Source organism: Apodemus sylvaticus, chromosome 11 (genome assembly GCF_947179515.1).
Source record: "Apodemus sylvaticus chromosome 11, mApoSyl1.1, whole genome shotgun sequence".
Classification (NCBI taxonomy): Eukaryota; Metazoa; Chordata; class Mammalia; order Rodentia; family Muridae; genus Apodemus; species Apodemus sylvaticus.
Window position 1 is genome coordinate 11913536 of NC_067482.1, and position 23079 is coordinate 11936614.

At 41.6% G+C, this 23079-nt stretch overlaps 1 pseudogene; it reads left to right on the forward strand.

Moving 5' to 3' along the window:
* Window positions 1-6825: 6825 nt before the first annotated feature.
* On the forward strand, window positions 6826-7512 carry LOC127696361 (high mobility group protein B1-like; annotated as a pseudogene).
* Window positions 7513-23079: the final 15567 nt, after the last annotated feature.

The following is a 23079-nucleotide window of genomic DNA, read 5'->3' on the forward strand; positions in this document are numbered from 1 at the left end:
ATTTGTTGAGTGATATGTTGGAGTCTAAGTCTTGATTGTTCTGCCTCCTTAGATCATGTGATTAAATCATTTGTACTCATTTCTACAGTTCTAAATAAAGATGATAAGGATACGGATCTCACGGGACTACCATGCAGGATAAATAAAGGATTCTAAGTGAAATAAAGATCTTAAATTGTGGGGCAAATGCGAACATCAGTTATGGTTCTGGGATATAGCAGAGTATATTAAAGTCCTCACCACCAAAACCTCCTTTAAAAGTAAAACGAACACATGGAATATTTAAAGTGATCTTGAATAGTCCATTGTCTGTTCTTTCTCCCACCACAAACTATATAATTGAGGTCTAAGCACCCAAACAACCAGGTGGTTTGTTACTTTAATATCTTCTATGGTTTACATCAGTTTTCCTGTGTGTGTGTGTATACACACGAGTGCACACAAGTATGTGTACATGCAAGTGTGTGTCTGTGTGTATAAAGGGCAGTTGTCACATCAGGTGTCTTCCTTTCTCACTCTACAGTTTGTTTTTGGAGGCAGGACCACTTACTAAACCTAGGGCTAACTGATTCAGCTAGCCTGGCAGGCCAGCAAGGCCCAGGGATCCTCTGGTCTCCAGCACTGGAATCACAGGTGGCACACTACTGCATCTGGCTCTGACCTGGCAGTCTGAGACTGAAGTCAGGCCTTATGCCTGCTTTTGTGGTGGGTCTTTTTCTAACAAGGCCATATCTCCCCAGTTGTCCACATCAGGTTTTCTATAGCAGCCAAGTCACATAAACAATGCTGAGATCCCATTGCAAGTGACATTGTAAATGTCAGCGTGTGTAAGACAAAAACAAAAGTGGTCCTTTCAGGAATTAGCATTTGACTGTATTTGACCTGTGTAGAAAGCCGTGGGGAGTCTGTGATCAGCTGATGTCAGGTACTGTGGCTGTCACTATGCACCTGTTTTTCTTTCTTTCCTCTGGGCACACAGGAGAATACCCAATTAAAAGATGGCAACAGGATCCATGGGAGTGAGCCATTGTCCTGGGCACTACTCAGCAAGCCAATGAGTCTTTCATGGACCTAACGTGACAATAAACAGCGCGTCCGAAACAGGTTGTGCGTGTGCTTTAGCACAACAAAATTAAGAGTCATTCTAGGGAAGGACACTGCCACAGCTTTGGCATAATTAGGAATCATCATAATCAAATACAGGAAATTGGCACATCTGCTTTTCAGGCTGTTGATCCAACTGCGAGGCTGCCTGCGCGCACTGGCAGGAACAGCTCTGATGCAGCTCGGTGTGCTCTGCAAAGCTGTCTTTGCATAAATATTTACATAATTTTCTCCAAACACCACTCTAAGCAGTTGTTTTTTATCACATTTTCCTCCCCTGGGTTGTTCTTTCTTCCCATCGCTGCTCCCTGGTGAAGGAGCGGATCACTTTCATTTCTCCGGATTCCTCCCTGGTAAAGAGAACTCCAGAGGAAAGACCTTAACCTGGGGGTGTTTTAAAGTGGCAAGGAGAGGAACAGAACTTCCTCAGAAAGCTGTTAGTATCTTTTTTTTCCCTAGAAATGCAGCAATGGATTACAACCACCTCAGCTAAGGAGAAGGCAAGGTAGAGACAGAGAAGAGGGAGAGGGAGTGTGCCCTGGCATCTGACAGCAATGAAGAAGGGGAAATCAAGGCAGATGAAGTGGAGCTTTGAAGAAATGGTTCCCACTCCATCCAATGCCCTCGGGGTGTGGAGGTCCCTTTTCCCTTTAGGTCAGACAAATTGGGCTTGTTTCCTGTCCAATAAATTGTTCAACGAGAAGTTTTCAGGTCTAATTTACATTGCTGGGACAATAGAATATTCTTATGATACATATTTCTCCACGTTAAAAATCAAGTTAAGCAAAATCTTGTATCTTTTCTATTCTCTAAGCTTGTTTTGTTTATGAGCATGTCCGGGTATCCTGGGTTTGAGATTGTAACTTTGGTAAATACAGCCGAATCAAAGGAGATACAGTGCTTGATTACAGTGGAAATCCCTGGTTTGTTTATCAACCCAGTTGTGTCATGTGATGCTTTTCCAGAAGCTGTATTGTGAGAGGGCATGTGATGTTTGGCTGAAAACAGATACTTGAGAGGACACCTGATGCTTAGAAAGAACATAAATGGAACTCTACAGTGAGAGGATGCTCTTGCACCAGGAGATGCTTTGGTGGTCTTCACTGGTCTGCACTGGTCTTCACTGGTCTTCACTGGTTTTCTTTAGTCTTTACTTCAAGAGAAATGAGCCAAAGAACTTCTAATAGCATTCTGACTGATTCTGGCCACTTCCAATCATGCTGCCCTGAACTGTTGAAGGTACTGGTGAGGAAAAGAACCAGATTCTCAGTTTCAAAATGTGGTTTTTGGAAGAAGAGTGAATTCATAAGTGATTCCAGTAAGTTGTGGAATGTCTCTACTAGAAAATACAGAGAGCACCATGCCATAATAGCTCATACTGGATTGCACAGGGAGTCTTCCTTCAAGTGGAGGGAGATTTCATATAAAACATTATGCTAAGGATGACAGCAGGGAAGTAGCTGTAAAGAAATTTCTTCCCCCTTCCTTTCCATATAGAAGAAGCTAAGTGCCCCTATCCTATAGTCCTCCCTACTTCTGCGGCTCAGTAGAATTGTGACATAACTGAGGACTGGAAAAACTGTGCAAAAGCCTCAATGTTCACAATGAATTGCCTTCATTCAGTTCCAGCAGCTGCACACAGCCTTGCTTCACATGTTCCTGGAGCAATCGCACTGCGCAGACAGTGCCTCCAAACACCAGCATCATCTGTACTCCGTGTCCAGTTTCCTGATGTACGGGAGGACTTTGAAGGAGGTGATCAACTTTGGAGTGTTGTGGTTAGTCAGAACTCTCCTGGAGCTCCTATATTCCGTGTGGCCTGCTGCTAAAGTTCTGTATATTAAGGGACCTGAGAAGATCCAGCTGTGCTTCTCAAAGACAGCAGTACTGCAGAGAGGAGCTGACTAGGGGAGCCATTCTCAAGGTCACCTTGGATGACAAGGATTCTTACAAAGTGGTGGGAGAGAGCTTAGTTCACTTTAGGTGAAGGAGCAAGGTCTTGACTTCCTCGTGATAAATGAGGAAAAGAGTATCTCCTTGGGCACTGAAAAGGATGTGGACCTTCCAGGGGCTTCTGTGGATTGTGCCAGAAAGGGTCATCTAGGATCTGAAGTTAGGAGTTAACAAGTTATAGACACGGTGTGTGCATGTTTCATCTGCAAGGCAGCTGCTGTTCTTAGGGTTAAGAAGGTCCTAGGAGAGAGATGGAAGAATGTCAAGACTGTCAGAAAAATCTAGAATACATGGGAGGTCGTAGGTTTGATGAGATACTGCAGGGCAGTCACAGGATTATGGTGGCTGTGTGGCCTCAGCATTGAGAGTCTTCCAGTGGAGATGGTCTTCCTTGCTCAGAGGAGGATGACTAGGTAATGCATCGGACCTGGGAATCCTGTTATCTGCTACACACACATGCTGCTGAACTTGACCCGGAAACCCCATCCCACTCCGGCTGAAGGATAGTGATACAACCAACATAGTTGTAGGTGAAGTTCACTGCATAAAGTTGGAGAAGCAGCCAAAGTGGACCGCTCTCTGGAGGCTGTTCCAGTGTAGGACCTGGTTCCCATGAGACATAGGCTGGCATATACCACTTTCAGGTCATGAGGAACTCTGCCAACTGATGCCTGTTCCCAGTGACCCCACAGAAGCCAGGACTGTGGGCTCCATGGAAACCTCCTTCAAGTGAAGCCCTTATCATCCTCATCAAGTTTGGCAGGAGTGCTCCCCAGGTGTCTACATACCACCTACATGGTTCCATCATTGATGCGATACCTAATCCCTTGGGCACAGATAGCTTACCACATCCATTACTGCTATGGTACCGTCTCTGAGTTGCATATGATCCTATTCAAGGTCTGGGTGGAAGATATAGACCTTCAGTATACTGGGCCATGAATATTGTCAAGTCCTGAGACTTTTAAAAGGAGAGAGGTGGTCATTGTGCTGGCCAGCTGGTGTCCAGACTGTCCTTCATCAGAACCAAGACAGTAGTACTGCGATGCCCCTGGAGACTTTCTTCTACCCTGCCTTCTCCAACTCATCAACAGGCCAGAGAAACTCCAGGCTAGTGCTCACTCTATGCTGTGTGCTGTGAGCTGGAGCATCAGGAAGATTAATGCCTCCGAGAAGCACAGTGCACAGCCCAGCTGCCCATTGGGGATCTTCTCAAACCAGGGATGAACCAGGAGCACAGACCTGGAGGCCCTCAGATTTTATCACAAGAGGACAACAGCAGCTCTTTTCCTTTCGAAGGTGTTGCTCAGAAGCCTCAACCTGAAGTCAGAGGACAGCAGCAAGAGTTGGGGCTTAGAGAGTGGGCCTGAACGTCTAGTGTCGATGGCCTTCCATCCAGGCTCACACTTGCTTCCCCAGCTGCCTGACTACTCCCCCTCCTCCCTGTGCAAGATGCTCTTCTGTTTATCCTCTCCAATCAGCAGTCATTGCATGCTTTACCCTCTGCTTCCGGGTCCCTTGCTACTGCAACCATCCCAGGCTTGTTGCCATAGAGACCACCTGTATGTAAATAAACGGCAGCTGAAGAAAAAAAAAACAAGAGAGGTGAAGAGGCACTCAAGAGAAAAGCTCATAATGCTACGAAGGTCTCTTACTGGGACATTTGAACTGCATGTATAAGCAGTCAGGAGAATAGGATTATTTTTCTTTCAAAAATGTGGAACACTGGGTTTGACCATCATCATCATCATCATCAGGATCACCACCATCATCATCTCCTCCTCTTCCTCTTCTTCCTTTCCTCTCTCCTCCTCCTCCTCATTGTTTTTTCCCAGAGGAATTCTGATAACTTAATTCCGTAGCTGAAGTTATAGAACCTCCAGGCTGGAAAGCATAACCTGCATGCCTGTCTACTAAGCAGCTCCACCACCAAATTCTTACAAGTGCTTCCTGGTTGAGTCTGCACAAAATGTAGTTTCTGCTTCCTGGCTTCTCAGCGGCGCAGATGTCTTTGGTTCTAGTTTCACACGAGTGTATTCAAAGATATATTTCCGTGATGTTTTACAACTCTCCCCCTCCTCCTGAGATAAATCCACAGAGAGGAAAACGGGTGGACACAAAGAGTGGATTTTGAGCATTTCTGGCTTTGTTCTGTTTCAAATCCTCTAGTTAGTGACGTCACCTTTGGGCCAATAATGGATATGTTTTAAATATGGAAAAATGGATACATTCATTTTTTTTACTTACTTCAGAATACACTGAAATACTGATTATATGTCTATACTTAAATTTTAATTTAATTGAGAAATAACGGGCACCAAATTTCCCTTTTTCCTAGTATACTTATTCTCTGGTATTCTCTTCTACATCACAGAACTTAATCAATATTTATGTCAATTTAGTTGGCTAATATAATAGTAGCTAGGCCCAGCATAATTTGTATTTAATCACAACTTTAGATTTTTGAGTTCTTTGACCTTAGGGATCACATGGTACCACTTTCCATTGTCACCTTGCTTTATTTGCAAAACAGCGATGAGATTGCTGTGCAGATTTAAAGAGACGGAGCTCAGAAAATGTTCACTTTACGCCAGTTGTTACTGTTGCCATGCCTTGTAAAAAGTTAAATGTCCTCAATAAAAACAATGGTCATAACGTTCCCCAGAGACACTGCTTGCAAAAGTACCTGTCAAAGCAAATGAAAACATTTACTTTTTTAATATTTGCAGAATAGTGGCAACCGGTCTGGATTTGATTTTCCCACTGATGCTTCTGGAAAACAGCTTTAGGTCTCAGGTCCTGGATACCAGATGACTGATACAAAGAGCCAATTTTATATCAGGGGCCCCTCATGATTCCTGGGAGTGTCCGGAATTTGAGGAAGGCACTATTTGTGTCACTGCCAAGAATGATGTTATCTGAATGATGTTATCTGGATCGCTTGGCACAGTCTGGCTGCCCCACCCACTGGCAGCAGGAGAACTATGAAATTGTCTGACAGAATCAAGCAGCCTGGGCCAGGTGCAAAGCCTCCTGGGCCTTATGGGAGAAGATACAGAAAGCTTGCAGGAAGGCAAACAACCAAGTAGTTTGCACAGGGATGAGATACAATTGAAGTTTCAACATCAGAATCCAGTTCGCAAAGCTTAGATGAGATATTAAGGAAACCTCTTTGGGATTTTCAGCTCCCATCGCCCTTCCTTCTGCATTTGCCCCCCGACCCCCTTTTCCCCTCTCATAGACTGAGACTGTCTGGTATGTCCCATGAGAACAGATGGTGCTGAAGGCCGGCCTAAGCCTGCATCTCTCCACTCCTCACAGTAAAACCCCTCTAGCTGTATGGAGCAAGCGAATAGGGACCTGAAGTTTGACTGAAATTGTCCTTGTGACCCAGACTCTCAGCTCTACCAGAAGTCTAGCACTCTGGGTCAAACGCATAACAGCAAAACCCGAGCCTCACTTTGTTTCGTGAGAGTCAAATGGGAAGCGAATACACACACGTGCTGTTTCCCTTTGACTTGAATTTTCAGATTCTATAGAGGAATGTGTCTTCCTTCACTTTGTATGCTGAAATCCCCATCTCCAAAGGGGTCTTTTGGGGGTTATTTACGTTAAGAGGAGGAACCATTGTGAGGAGACTCTTGTCTTTAAGGAAAAGACTCTGCAGTTACAGAGCAGAAAGAGTGAGGAGGAGAGTGAGGAGGCTGTGTCTGGCTCCCGCTCTCACAGCAACTGCAGTGCATTGAACTCTGGAGAGACAGCCCGGGGCAAGCGAGAGCCGGACAGGCACTGGGCGACTCTGTGCCTCGCGTAGGAAAATCAACTAAACATGGGCAAAGGAGATGCTATGAGCCGAGAGGCAAAATGTCTTCTTAGGTATTCTTTGTGCAAACCTGCCGGGAGGAGCACAAGACGCAGCACCCGGATGCTTCTGTCAACTTCTCAGAGTTCTCCAAGAAGTGCTCAGAGAGGTGGGCGATCTTGTCTGCTAAAGAAAAGGGGAAATTTGAAGATATGGCAAAGGCTGACAAGGCTCGTTATGAAAGAGAAATGGAAACCTACATCCTTCCCCAAAGGGGAAACCAAGAAGAAATTCCAGGACCCCAATGCACTCAAGAGGCCTTCTTCGGCCTTCTTCTTGCTCTGTTCTGAGCACCGCCCCAAAATCAAAGGCGAGCATCCTGGCTTATCCATTGGTGATGCTGCCAAGAAGCTAGGAGAGATGTGGAACAACACTGTCGCGGGTGACAAGTAGCCCCGAGAGAAGAAGGCCTCCAAGCTGAAGGGGCAGGATGAGAAGGAGATTGCTGCCTACAGAGATAAAGGAAAACCTGATGCAGTGAAACATGGGTGGTCAGGGCTTTAAAGAGCAAGACAAAGAAGGAAGAGGAAGATGAGGAGGAGGATGAAGAGGATGAGGAAGAAGATGAAGATGAAGAAGATGATGATGAATAAGTTGGTAAGTTGGTTCTAATGCATTTATTTTCTTGTCTATAAAGCATTTAAATCCCCCCATACACAACTCACTCGTTTTAAAGAAAAAAATTGAAATGCAAGGCTGTGTAAGATTTGTTTTTAAACTGTGTAGTGTCTTTTTTTTTTTGTACAATTAACACACTTCCAAATGTGTCTTTAGATAGACCTGTCCTGGTGGTATTTTCAATAGCCTGGCACAGTCTGGGGGTTGTAAATTGGCATGGAAATTTAAAGCAGGTTTTTTTGGGGGCATAGCACAGATTAGTTATATATAGGGACAGTAGTTTGTTTTTTTGTTTTCTTTTGGTTTTATTTTTTTCATCTTCAGTTGTCTCTGATGTATCTTATATGAGAAGATGATTGTTCTGTTTACTGAATACCACTCTGTGATTGCAAAAAACAAAATTTGCAGCTGTTTTGTTGGCATTCTGAATGCTTCTAAGTAAATACAATTTTTTTTTATTAAAAAAGGGAAAAGACTCTACAAAGCTCTCTCATCTCTGCTGTCACCTGAAAAAGCAGAAATAGGAAATGAGACCTCACCAGATATCAAATCTACCAGTGCCTTATTTTGCATTTCCTAATCTCCAAATGTCAGCAAATTTGTTACTTATAAGATATTTGGTCTGTAGCAGTCAGTGTTGTTACATCCCAATGGGCTAAGGAAAGAGTTCTCTATCTAAAGTAGGAGCTAAGTAGAACATCTGTAAAAGGACTCATGTTTTGTGATGCTCATGAGCAAAGAAAATTTCTCATAAAGATTTTCTAACAATAATTATTCTTCTAATATTAAAAGCCACAGTCTCAAGTTACTCATGCTGAACTGAATTAAACTTCTGGGGGACAGATCGTTGTGCTCATTCATGCAACAATTATGCCTGCCATGGGGATGTATTGCCAAGATACATGTGTGGTCTAAGAAGAGGTTTTCTATGTCAGACACAAGTTAAGATTTTATGAGGAGGAATGTTGATGGGCTAGTAGTGCTTATAAGTGATTCTTGCATGAGGTTATTTAATTATAGACTCAAGTGGAATTGGATAATCTGTAATTTCCTCTCCCAACCGGTAGACTCTAAATAGCTTTAGGCCGCTAGCAAGTGTAGAATGCTGTAAGTAGGTTTTTATCGGTTGGTCTGGCTTGTTAATTCAGAGGAGAAGACCTCACCTCTCAGCTACTGATTATAACATTCCAGTACATTTTGGGACCCACTGATAATTTTGGAAGCTGTCAAGCAGATGGATAAATGATAACGGACTTAACAGGTCTGGGGAGCTACCAATAAGCAAATTAAAACTGAGCTGAGCTTTGGAGCTGCTCAGAAACAGAAAAATCAACCCTCTCAGAAGATGAAAAGGAGGTACAGAAGCAGAAGGGCGGGGCTTCTGAAGAGGAGGGAGGCAGCAGAAGGGCGGGGACTACAAAGGATAATAGGGGGAAAACACCATTACAACGAGGGAAACTATATCCTGGAAAAAGCAGGATATTAAGCTTTTTTCATCAAACCCAAAAGAAGATAACCACACTAGTATAAAATTAACATCAAAAATGATGGGAAGCAATAACCACTGCTCCTTAATATCTCTTAACATCAATGGACTCAATTCCCCAATAAAAAGACATAGACTAACAAACTGGTTACGTAAACAGGACCCTACATTTTGCTGCATACAGGAAACACACCTCAGTGTCAAAGACAAAAACTACCTTAGAGTAAAAGGCTGGAAGACAATTCTACAAGCAAATGGTCTCAGGAAACAAGCTGGAGTTGCCATTCTAATGTCAGATAAAATTGACTTTCAATGTCATCAAAAGAGACATGGAAGGTCACTTCTTGCTGGTCAAAGGAAAAATCCAACAAGAAGAACTCTCAATCCTGAACATCTATGCTTCAAATACAAGGGCACCCTCATTCATAAAAGAAACTTTACTAAAGCTCAAAGCACACATTGCACCTAACACAATAATTGTGGGTGACTTAAACACTCCACTCTCATCAATAGACCGATCAGGAAAACAGAAACTAAACAGGGAGACAGTGAACCTAATTGAAGCTTTGGACCAATTGGATTTAACAGATATATATAGACCTTTTCATCCCAAAGCAAAAGATTATACCTTTTTCTCAGCACCTCATGGTACCTTCTCCAAAATTGATCATATAGTTGGTCACAAGACAGACCTCAACAAATATAAGAAGATTGAAATAATTCCATCAGATTAATTCTATCAGATCACTATGGAGTAAAAGTGGTATTTAATAACAATAAAAACAACAGAAAGCCCACATATACATGGAAACTGAACAATACTCTACTCAATGATACCTTGGTAAAGGAAGAAATAAAGAAAGAAATCAAAGATTTTTTAGAATTTAACGAAATTGAAGGCACAGCATACACAAATCTATGGGACACAATGAAAGCAGTGCTAAGAGGAAAATTCATAGCTTTGAGTGCCTCCAAAAAAAAATTCAAGAGAGCTTACACTAGAAGATTAATGGAACAAACGAAAGCCCTGGAACAAAAAGAAGCTAATTCAGCCAGGAGGAGGAGAAGACAGGAAATTATCAAACTCAGAGCTGAAATCAATCAAGTAGAAACCAAGAGAACCATACAAAGAATCAACAAAACCAGGAGCTGGTTCTTTGAAAAAATCAACAAGATAGATAAACCCTTAGCCAGACTAACCAAAGGGCACAGAGAAAGTATCCAAATTAACAAAATTAGAAATGAAAAGGGAGATACTACAACAGAAACTGAGGAGATTCAAAAAACATCAGATCCTACTACAAAAGCCTATATTCAAAACAAGTGGAGAATCTGGAGGAAATGGACAATTTCTTAGACAGATACAAAATACCAAAATTAAACCAGGATCAAATAGATCATCTAAACAGACCCATAACCCCTAAAGAAATAGAAGGGGTCATAGATAGCCTTCCGACCAAAAAAAAAGTACAGAACCAGATGGTTTCAGTGCAGAATTCTATCAGACCTTCAAAGAAGACTCAACACCAATACTCTTCAAACTATTCCACCAAATAGAAACAGAAGGGACACTATCCAACTCCTTCTTTGAAGCCACAATTACGCTGATACCAAAACCACACAAAGATCCAACTAAGAAAGAGAATTTCAGGCCAATTTCCCTTATGAATATTGATGCAAAATTACTCAATAAAATTCTTGCCCACCGAATCCAAGAACACATAAAACCGATCATCCACCATGATCAAGTAGGCTTCATCCCAGGGATGCAGGGATGGTTCAATATAAGGAAATCCATCAATGCAATCCACTACATAAACAAACTCAAAGAAAAAAACCACATGATCATTTCATTAGATGCTGAAAAGGCATTTGACAAAATTCAGCATCCTTTCATGCTAAAAGTCTTTGAAAGGACAGGAATTCAAGGCCCATATCTAAACATAGTAAAAGCAATATACAGCAAACCGGTAGCCAACATCAAATTAAACAGAGAGAAACTTAAAGCAATCCCACTAAAGTCAGGGACTAGACAAGGCTGTCCTCTCTCTCCATATATTTTCAATATAGTACTTGAAGTTCTAGCTAGAGCAATTAGACAACATAAGGAGGTCAAAGGGATACAAATTGAAAAGGAAGAAGTCAAACTATTACTATTTGCAGATGATATGATAGTATACTTAAGTGACCCAAAAAATTCTACTAGAGAACTCCTACAGCTGATAAACAACTTCAGCAAAATGGCTGGCTACAAAATCAACTCAAGCAAATCAGTAGCCTTTATATACTCAAAGGATAAGCAGACTGAGAAAGAAATTAGGGAAATGACCCCCTTCATAATAGCCACAAACAGCATAAAGTATCTTGGGGTGACTCTAACCAAACAAGTGAAAGACGTATATGACAAGAACTTCAGATCTCTGAAGAAGGAAATCGAAGAAGAGCTCAGAAAATGGAAAAATCTTCCATGCTCATGGATTGGCAGGATTAATATAGTTAAAATGGCCATATTGCCAAAGGCAATCTACAGATTCAATGCAATCCCCATCAAAATCCCAACTTAGTTCTTCATAGAGCTAGAAAGAGCAATGCTCAAATTCATCTGGAATAACAAAAAACCCAGGATAGCTAAAACTATTCTCAACAGTAAGAGAACTTCAGGGGGATTCAGTATCCCAGACCTCAAACTTTACTACAGAGCAATAGTGATAAAAACTGCATGGTATTGGTACAATGTCAGGCAAGTGGATCAATGGAATAGGATTGAAGACCCAGAAATGAACCCACACACCTATGGTCACTTGATCTTCAATAAAGGAGCTGAAAGCATCCAGTGGAAAAAAGATAGTCTTAAAAAATGGTGCTGGTTCAATTGGAGGACCTCAAATGGAGGTCACATTCTTTAGCATGCAGAAGAATGTGAATTGATCCATTCTTATCTCCTTGTACTAAGGTCAACTCCAAATGGATCAAGGACCTCCACATAAAACCTGACACACTGAAACTAATAGAAAAGAAACTGGGGAAGACCCTTGAGGACATGGGCACAGGGGAAAAGTTCCTGAATAGAACACCAATAACTTATGCTCTAAGATCAAGAATTGACAAATGGGACCTCATAAAACTACAAAGTTTCTGTAAGGCAAAGGACACTGTCAAAAGGACAAAAAAATCAACCAACAGATTGGGGAAGGATCTTCACCAAGCCTAAATCTGACAGAGGGCTAGTATCTAATATATACAGAGAACTCAAGAAGGTAGAACCTAGAGAACCAAATAACCCATTAAAAAGTGGGGTACTGAACTAAACAAAGATTTTTCACATGAAGAACTTTGGAGGGCTGAGAAACACCTTAAGAAATGTTAAACATTATTAATCATTAGGGAAATGCAAATCAAAACAATCCTGAGATTTCACCTCATACCAGTCAGAATGGCTAAGGTAAAAAACTCAGGAGACAGCAGGTGCTGGCGAGGATGTGGAGAAAGAGGAACACTCCTCCAATGCTAGTGGGATTGTAAGATGGTGCAACCACTTTGGAAATCAGTCTGGCGGTTCCTCAGAAAACTGGGCATGACACTTCCAGAGGACCCTGCAATACCTCTCCTGGGCATATACCCAGAGGATTCCCCAGCATGTAATAAGAACACATGTTCCACTATGTTCATAGCAGCCCTATTTGTAGTTGCCAGAAGCTGGAAACAACCCAGGTGTCCCTCAACAGAGGAATGGATAAAAAAAAAAAATGTGGTATATTTACACAATGGAGTACTATTCAGCCATTAGAAACAATGAATTCATGAAATTCGTAGACAAATGGATGGAGCTGGAGAATATCATACTAAGTGAAGTAACCCAGTCTCAAAAGATCAGTCATGGTATGCACTCACTGATAAGTGGATAATAACCTAGAAACTTGTAATACCCAAGAAATAATCCACATATTAAATGATGTCCAAAAAGAACAGAGGAGTGGCCCCTGGTTCTGGAAAGACTCAATGCAACAGTATAGGGGAATACCAGAACAGGGAAGTGGGAAGAAGTTGATGGAGGAAAGGGGGAGTGAAGAGGGCTTATGGGACTTGCGGAGAGTGGGGACCCAGAAAATGGGAAATCATTTGAAATGTAAATAAAGAATACATCAAATTAAAAAAAAATTAAAAAAAAATAAAAACTGTATTTGAGGGCTAGAGAGATGACTCAGCGGCTCTTCCAAAGGTCCTGAGCTCAAATCACAGCAACCACAAGGTAGCTCACAACCATCCATAATGAGATCTGATACACTCTTCTGGGCTGTCTGAAGACAATTACAGTGTAGTTATATATAATAAATAAATAAATATTAAAAAAATCAACTCAAGCAAATCAGTAGCCTTCCTATACTCAAAGGATAAGTAGGCTGAGAAAGAAATTAGGGAAATGACACCCTTCACAATGGCCACAAACAGTATAAAGTACCTTGGGGTGACTCTTACCAAACATGTGAAAGATCTGTATGACAAGAACTTCAAGACTGAAGAAGGAAATGGAAAAAGACCTCAAAAAAAATGGAAAAATCTCCCATGCTCATGGATTGGCAAGATTACTAGAGTTAAAATGGCTATTTTGCCAAAAGCAATTTACAGATTCAAAGCAATACCCATCAAAATCCCAACTCAGTTCTTCATAGAGTTATAAAGAGCAATTCTCAAATTCATCTGGAATAACAAAAAACCCAGGATAGCTAAAACTATTCTCAACAACAAAAGAAATTCTGGGGGAATCAGTATCCCGGACCTCAAGCAATACTACAGAGCAATAGTGTTAAAAACTGCATGGTATTGGCACAGTGACAAGCAGGCGAATCAATGGAACAGGGTTGAAGATCCAGAAATGAACCCACACACTTATGGTCACTTGATCCTCGACAAAGGAGCTGAAAACATCCAATGGAAAAAAGATAGTATTTTTGAACCAAATGGTGCTGGTTCAACTGGAGGTCAGCATGCAGAAGAATTTGAATTGATCCATCCTTATCTCTTTGTACTAAGCTCAACTCCAAATGGATCAAGGACCTCCACATAAAGCCAGACACTCTGAAGCTAATAGAAAAGAAACTGGGGAAGACCCTTGAGGACATCGGTACAGGGGGAAAGTTCTTGAACAGAACACCAACAGCGTATGCTTTAAGATCAAGAATTGACAAATGGGACCTCATAAAATTAGAAAGTTTCTGTAAGTCAAAGGACACCATCAAGATGACAAATCGGCAACCAACAAACTGGGAAAGATCTCCACCAACCCTACATCAGATAGAGGGCTAATATCCAATATATACAAAGAACTCAAGAAGTTAGACCCCAGAAAACCAAATAACCCTATTAAAAAATGGGGTAGAGAGCTAAACAAAGAATTTTCACCAGAATAACTTTGGATGGCTGAAAAGCATCTTAAAAAATGCTCAACTTCATTAGTCATTGGGGAAATCCAAATCAAAACAATCCTGAGATTTCACCTTATACCAGTCAGAATGGCTAAGACTAAAAATTCAGGAGACAGCAGGTGTTGGCGAGGATGTGGAGAAAGAGGAACACTCCTCCACTGCTGGTGGGGTTGCAAAGTGGTACAATCACTCTGGAAATCAGTCTGGCAGTTCCTCAGAAAACTGGGCACGTCACTTTAGGAGGATCCTCCTATACCACTGCTGGGCATATACCCAGAGGATTCCCCAGCATGTAATAAGGATACGTGCTGCACTATGTTCATAGCAGCCCTATTTATAATAACCAGAAGCTTGAAAGAACCCAGGTATCCTTCAACGGAAGAATGGATGCAAAAAATGTGGTATATCTACACAATGGAGTACTATTCAGCCATTAGAAACAACGAATTCATGAAATTCTTAGACAAATGGATGGAGCTGGAGAACATCATACTAAGTGAGTTAACCCAGTCTCAAAAGATCAATCATGGTATGCACTCATTAATAAGTGGATATTAGCCTAGAAAATCGGAATATCCAAAATATAATCCACACATCAAATGAGGTACAAGAAGAACGGAGGAGTGGCCCCTGGTTCTGGAAAAACTCAGTGTAGCAGTATAGGGCAAAACCAGAACAGGGAAGTGGGAAGGGTTGGGTGGGAAAACAGGGGGGAGGGAAGGAGGCTTATGTGACTTTCCGGGAGTGTGGGGCCAGAAAAGGGGAACTCATTTGAAATATAAATAAAAAATATATTGAATAAAAAAAGTAAATGTCAATATCCCTACACTGATAAAATTGTAAAAAGTTCTGCATCATGGAATCATTACCTCTGCCTTGCTTCCACAGCTATGCTAAAGCCTTGCAGTTTTGAGATTATTGTAGATTCACCTGTAACTTTAAGTTTTACTTTGCTACTCTTTTGCAACTTTTCCTCATTTCTTACCTCCTAACAAGAGCAACTCTGAAATGCTAATGAACTCGTTATGCAGGGCAATTATGAAAATCACATGGAAAAGCACATGTGAAACCCTTTAATCAAATGTGACAATCATGCAGGTTTGTAATTGAACCCAGTGCCTAGACAGTGTTTGGCCCATTGTAGATACTCACTAAATCCTTCGGACTTACTTATATGACATCTATTCCTCAAGAGAATTAAAACAGCTCAACAAATTATATCTGAGTAAATGTTTGTCTTCTTTCTCACTAAGGCTGACACTATTTTAATCAATTTATTTAGCTTAAATGTAAAAGGCAAAGATCACTGTTCCTCAGAAGCCTTATTGTGTTTGCTCCTCCCTGGAACCCCATTTATACATATACATCATATGCATCCACGTGCATATGATGTTCTGGTTCTCTCTGGCATCCAAGAGCCAAGATGGTGGAGAGTCTCTCGTCACTGACTGGTGGGAGGCAGAGTTCTGATGTGGCTTAAGTCGATATTTACTTTTCAAGAAGAAATATGTGACAAATAAGCTGAGCTTCTGATGTTCCTTGGTTTACACATTACCTTTTCTATAAAGGAATTAAAACTTTCTGGGGAAATTGAAACATGTTGGCATAAGTACAATTGGAACACAGGTATGGGATAATGTTAATGGTGGATGTCATCAGCTTATGCATATTGACCCTCAATACCCTCTAAGGCTTCCTTGCTTGGCAGATGGATGACCAGCACAGCCGACCAGGGACTTTCATTCTTGGGTCCTGCTGTAACTAATCTGGTAGAATTGTTTTCTCTGACTTGATGCAGACCATCTGCTGACACTCTTTTTAAAATATAGTAATATTTCAAGCTTACTCTCTGAGAGTTTCACACACATGTACAGTGTGTTTTGAATCATATCTACCGCACTTCCTACTTCCAAGTCCTCTGGAGCTGGCTCCCACCAACACATTCTTTCTCCAAATTTCACGTCTCTTTTTTTAACTTATTTTTTAATCTCACTGAGTCCATTTAGTATTATACACATGGCAGTTGGGTATGGGACCATTTACTGAAGCATGGGCAACCTACCAGTAGCTGCACCCCTAGGAAACAATGATTCTCTCTCCTCAGCAGCCATCATTTGCCAGTAGCTTCTCAGATAGGGGTAGGGTCTCAATTATCTCTCCTCCGCCTATGCTGGAATCTTGATTGGCATGACCTTTTATAGCCCTCGTTGCAGGTAACCCTGAGTGCAATGGTCTTGACACGTAAGAAAGACAGCATTCCAATGCACGCTTCCCATCCTCCGGCTCTTAGGTTCTTTCTACCACTTCCTTCATCATAGTCACTGGGCTTTGTTGTGGGATTTCTATAAATGTCCCCTTTAGGTTTCCACACCTACAGTCGTGCTCAACACTTTGACAAGTTATGAGTGTCTGTATAGCCCCTGCCCACTGCAAAAAGAAGCTCCTTTGACAAAGGTTGAGAACAGCACAGAACTATGGTTCTAAACATAAATATTTAGAAAGTTTGACAACATGGACATTTAGTAAAATATCAATAGTAGGTTATCCCTAAAGCCTATAACACCCTGATTTATGGACTTTGACCAGGATTACACTACCAGCCATAAATTTCTTCCTACAGAACAAGACTCACATCCAATCTGAATGTAGTTATTTCTCATAACAGTTATGTTACTGTTGCATTAATGGGCATATGTTGCCTGGCATCTTGATATTATAGCATGTAGGATTCAAGGCTGAGGAAGACCACTGATGTGTTGACACTTATTTCAGATGTATAGGTAAAAGCTTTGTTTTACACCATATTCCAATCGTATTTTCTTGATATAGATTTTAAAGTAAAGTTTACTTTACTTTCATTTGCTTTACTTTTAGAAGCAACCTCTTTGGAACTCACAAAATCACTATAAATAATGTAGCCATATGGTATATGCAATATTTCAACCTTTGATTTTTAGATTTCTGATCTTGGATCTTGCTATACAGGCCAACCTACCCTAAAAGTCTGACAGCTCTTACTGCCCTCAAACTTGTGATCTTAACTTTGGAGTGCAGGACCTCATGTAGCTGGACTTCTAGTAGTCTCAGACGTGCATTTGTTTGGGAACCCTGCTGTTAAGGTCACAGTCCCTCATGTTCAGATGGTTCTAAGAGTTCTCTGTAAAATGGAGAACTCTATTTCTCAACAGGGCTTCCCTTTCTCTGCCTGACCTTATCTGGAGAGTCTCCCTGAACACAAGTACTTGTTCTTGTCTGGAAAATGACCTTGTGCAGAGCTCTCTACAAGCACCACATAAGTCAGCACATGAGTCCCATATGGTAATTAAGTACAATAATACAAGTAACCAACCCTTATTGCCTGCTTGATAATTAGGCATGATGTTATGACCAATGAGCCCTTTCCACCCATACTCCTAAAAGCTGTTATATTCCTTACCCCTGGAACAACATAGTGTTTTCTCACTGCAGAGGTGTCTGGAAATCCTTTTGTCACACTCACAGCTGTCCAAACCCTGTTCACTGCAGTGGCCAATGGCTCCCCGAGGGAGACCCACATCACATACATTTAGAACCGCAAAATAATTAAAATGAACTTTATTCTGTTTTTTTGAGAAAAAGTGAAGCTAAAGGCAATTAGTCTCAATTAAAACACTGTGTTAGAGCCAGTGTCAGAATACGGGAGTTCGTCGTCTACTGTGATTTCTATGATGTTGTGTGTACAGTTGAGATACTATCAAAACCCTTTAATCACTACCCTTATGTTAGATGCTTTATTTGTCTTAGCTAGTGAAGTGTCACTTCAACAAAACCAAAAGAATTAAAAAAAATCCACATGCTTATGAAGTAGAAAATAGCAAAATGTGGGGGGGAAAGTCATCTTTGCAAGGAAAGGGCAGCAGAAACATATGGGTCCTGTGTGAAATTGAAACAAGGTTTGTGTATAGACTAGATACGGTGGCAGACAGTGTACCAGAGGCCAGACAGAAGGCTCTCCAGGCCCCAGGCTGCTTTTTACTTCTGCTCAACTGAAGACTTTATCCAACGCCGTGTAGTGATAACACTTGTTATCCATCCTCTGGATCCTCAGATGCCAAGTCGGTCTGTAATAAACTTCATCCAGGAAACCTAAAGGCCAGCCATATTTCATCATTTTTTTAAGTCTCAGTGATTTTAAATCGCCATCTGTACATGTCTGGAAGCACATTTTTATTTGGGTTATAATTTGATAATGTACAGACAATCCAATCTTCAACCCGCTAATGTGTCTGTTTCTTCTAAAAGTTTTAAAATGTTTCATGGGAAAAAATTTGTGTTGTTTTATCTTTTAAGATCACATTTTATTTAATGAAATAGGACCTTATCCACATTAAGTAGGATGAGAATAATTTGCTACATAAAGCAACAGAGAACATATTTAATGAAAAATATGACTATTTTCATACTGAATTTTTAAAAAGATGCATTTATTTATTTATTTATTTAATGTATATGAGTGCTCTGCCTGCATGTGCACCTGTTTGCCAGAAGAGGGCATGAGATCCCACTATAGATGGTTGTGAGCCACCATGTGGTTTCTGGGAATGATCTTAGGACCTTTGGAAGAGCAGCCAGTGCTCTTAACTGCAGAGTCATGTCTTCAGCCCCCATACTGAATCTTTAAAAGGAATCCTTCCCATGAATACATGCCCAAGAGATTGCACGCTAGCATTCCGTGTAGGAATTTCTGGGCATCAGCTGTGGTTGCACAGCATACTCACCATCCCAGCACTTGTTAGGAGAATTATGAGTTCAAAACCCACCTACAGCAGGCAGCAGAAAGGTTACAGTTTTAGCAGCACAGATGAAGCGGGGAGACTGAGCTGGAGGTGCAGAGTTTACTAACTCTCAGACCCCAAGCCCAGGGTGTACCTCCTCCAGCAACACCACACCGCTTCCAAAGCCACCAACTGAGAAACATTCAAATACAGCAGTCAGTGGGAAACATTTCTCATTCAAATTGCCAGACAGGGTGTCTTAGTCAGGGTTTCTATTCCTGCACAAACATCATGACCAAGAAGCAAGTTGGGAGGAAAGCCTTTATTCAGCTTACACTTCCGCATTGTTGTTCATCACCAAAGGAAGTCGGGTCTGGAACTCAAGCAGGTCAGGAAGCAGGAGCTGATGCAGAGGCCATGGAGGGATGTTCCTTACTGGCTTGCTTCCCTGGCTTGCTCAGCCTGCTCTCTTATAGAACCCAAGAGCACCAGCCCAGGGATGGCACCACCCACAAGGGGCCCTCACCACTTGATCACTAATTGAGAAAATGCTCCACAGCTGGATCTCATGGAGGCACTTCCCCAACTGAAGTTCCTTTCTCTGTGATAACCCGAGCCTGTGTCAAGTTGACACACAAAACTAGCCAGTACACAGGGCCTCTCACAGAACCTGGATCTCACTGATTGGACAGACTGGCTAACCAGTGAGCTACAGGGAAGCACCTGTCTCTGTGCCTTCCATACCGTCTCCTCTCTTCAGTGCTAGGATTACATATGTGTGCTGCCATGCCTTGCTTTTATATAGTTACCTGGAACTTGGTCATGATGAATGTGTAACCAGAACTCTACCAAATGATGAGCTATCTCTCCTGATCTGTGGAGACATCTCTTGTGTGTATGTGTGTTGTATGTGTGTGTATATGTGTGTATGTGTGTGTGTATGTGTGTGTATATATGTGTATGTATATGTGTGTGTATGTGTGGTGTGTGTGTGTGTGTATGTGTGTATGCAGTATCATGCTGTGTTCTCCTTATGAAGAATGTTCAAGAGCTGGGTTGTCTAGATCAAGGAATACAGAAACATGACTTTAATGGAAGCAAGGAAGAGTAGAGAAGGAGCAATGTAGAAATGGGACCTGTGAGTGTGGTGCTCAGGGTATGCTCAGAGCTGGACTGTTTCCAGGAGGCTCCCAGTCGGATACAGTCTGTAAACACTGCAATTAAATCATTTAAAAAGTATATTTTAGTTTATGTGTGTGGTGTTTTGCCTGCATGTGTGTCTGCATCCCGTTTGCACACCTGGTGCCTAGACAGGCCAGAAGAGCGTGTCAGAGCCCCTGAGATTGGAGTCACAGACAATTTGTAAGCCTCATGGGGAGGCTTGGAATTGAACTCTGGAAATGCAGCGAGTGATATTAATCACAGAGGCATCTCTCTAGCCTCTCAACTGGATAAGTTAATGGAGAGGCTTTTGTAAAATACAGGGTAGGATCTCTTAACACCATGCCATAAAAATGATTCTGATCAGTATGTCACTCCCAGTTTTGGGGAATGCATTCTGCTTCAGAAATGGCTGCTCTCCTACACTTTGGGTGGTCTCCTCCTTCCTCTGAGGCTCACACTATTGCTTTTGTACAGTGCCCTGCCGATATCCATTTATGAACCTCCCTGTGTTTCTGCACTCTAAGAAGACATGGCTGTTACCTCCATCTTTTTTTTTTATTCGATATAATTTATTTACATTTCAAATGATTTCCCCTTTTCTAGCCCCCCCCCACTCCCCGAAAGTCCCGTAAGCCCCCTTCTCTTCCCCTGTCCTCCCTCCCACTCCTTCCCAGTTCCCCGTTCTGGTTTTGCCAAATACTGTTTCACTGAGTCTTTCCAGAACCAGGGACCACTCCTGCTTTCTTCTTGTATCTCATTTGATGTGTGGATTATGTTTTGGGTATTCCAGTTTTCTAGGTTAATAACCACTTATTAGTGAGTGCATACCATGATTCACCTTTTGAGTCTGGGTTACCTCACTTAGTATGATGTTCTCTAGCTCCATCCATTTGCCTAAGAATTTCATGAATTCATCGTTTCTAATGGCTGAATAGTACTCCATTGTGTAGATATACCACATTTTTGCATCCACTCTTCTGTTGAGGGATACCTGGGTTCTTTCCAGCATCTGGCAATTATAAATAGGGCTGCTATGAACAAAGTAGAGCATGTATCCTTATTACATGGTGGGGAATCCTCTGGGTATATGCCCAGGAGTGGTATAGCAGGATCTTCTGGAAGTGAGGTGCCCAGTTTTCGGAGGAACCGCCAGACTGCTTTCCAGAGTGGTTGTACCAATTTGCAACCCCACCAGCAGTGGAGGAGTGTTCCTCTTTCTCCGCACCCTCTCCAACACCTGCTGTCTCCTGAATTTTTAATCTTAGCCATTCTGACTGCTGTAAGATGAAATCTTAGGGTTGTTTTGATTTGCATTTCCCTAATGACTAATGAAGTTGAGCATTTTTTAAGATGCTTCTCCGCCATCCGAAGTTCTTCAGGTGAGAATTCTTTGTTTAACTCTGTACCCCATTTTTTAATAGGGTTGTTTGGTTTTCTGGAGTCTAACTTCTTGAGTTCTTTATATATATTAGATATTAGCCCTCTATCTGATGTAGGATTGGTGAAGATCTTTTCCCAATTTGTTGGTTGCCGATTTGTCCTCTTGATGGTGTCCTTTGCCTTACAGAAACTCTGTAACCTTATGAGGTCCCATTTGTCAATTCTTGCTCTTAGAGCATACGCTATTGGTGTTCTGTTCAGAAACTTTCTCCCTGTACCGATGTCCTCAAGGGTCTTCCCCAGATTCTTTTCTATTAGCTTCAGAGTGTCTGGCTTTATGTGGATGTCCTTGATCCATTTGGATTTGAGCTTAGTACAAGGAGACAAGGATGGATCAATTCGCATTCTTCTGCATGCTGACCTCCAGTTGAACCAGCACCTTTTGTTGAAAAGGCTATCTTTTTTCCATTGGATGTTTTCAGCCTCTTTGTCGAGGATCAAGTGGCCATAGGTGTGTGGGTTCATTTCTGGATCTTCAATCCTGTTCCATTGATCCTCCTGCCTGTCACTGTACCAATACCATGCAGTTTTTAACACTATTGCTCTGTAGTATTGCTTGAGGTCAGGGATATTGATTCCCCAAGATTTTCTTTTGTTGCTGAGAATAGTTTTAGCTATCCTGGGTTTTTTGTTGTTCCGGATGAATTTGATAATTGCTCTTTCTAACTCTGTGAAGAATTGAGTTGGGATTTTGATGGGTATTGCATTGAATCTGTATAGTGCTTTAGGCAAAATGGCCATTTTAACTATATTGATTCTACCGATCCATGAGCATGGGAGGTTTTCCCATTTTTTGAGGTCTTCTTCCATTTCCTTCTTCAGAGTCTTGAAGTTCTTGTCATACAGATCTTTCGCATGTTTGGTAAGAGTCACCCCAAGATACTTTATACTGTTTGTGGCTATTGTGAAGGGGGTCATTTCCCTAATTTCTTTCTCAGCCTGCTTATCCTTTGAGTATAGGAAGGCCACTGATTTGCTTGAGTTGATTTTATAACCTGCCACTTTGCTGAAGTTGTTTATCAGCTGTAGGAGCTCTCTAGTGGAGTTTTTTGGGTCACTTAGGTAGACTATCATGTCGTCTGCAAATAATGATAGTTTGACTTCCTCCTTTCCAATTTGTATCCCTTTGACCTCCTTATGTTGTCGAATTGCCCGAGCTAGTACCTCAAGTACAATATTGAAAAGATAAGGAGAAAGGGGGCAGCCTTGTCTGGTCCCTGATTTCAGTGGGATTGCTTCAAGTTTCTCTCCATTTAGTTTGATGCTGGCTACCGG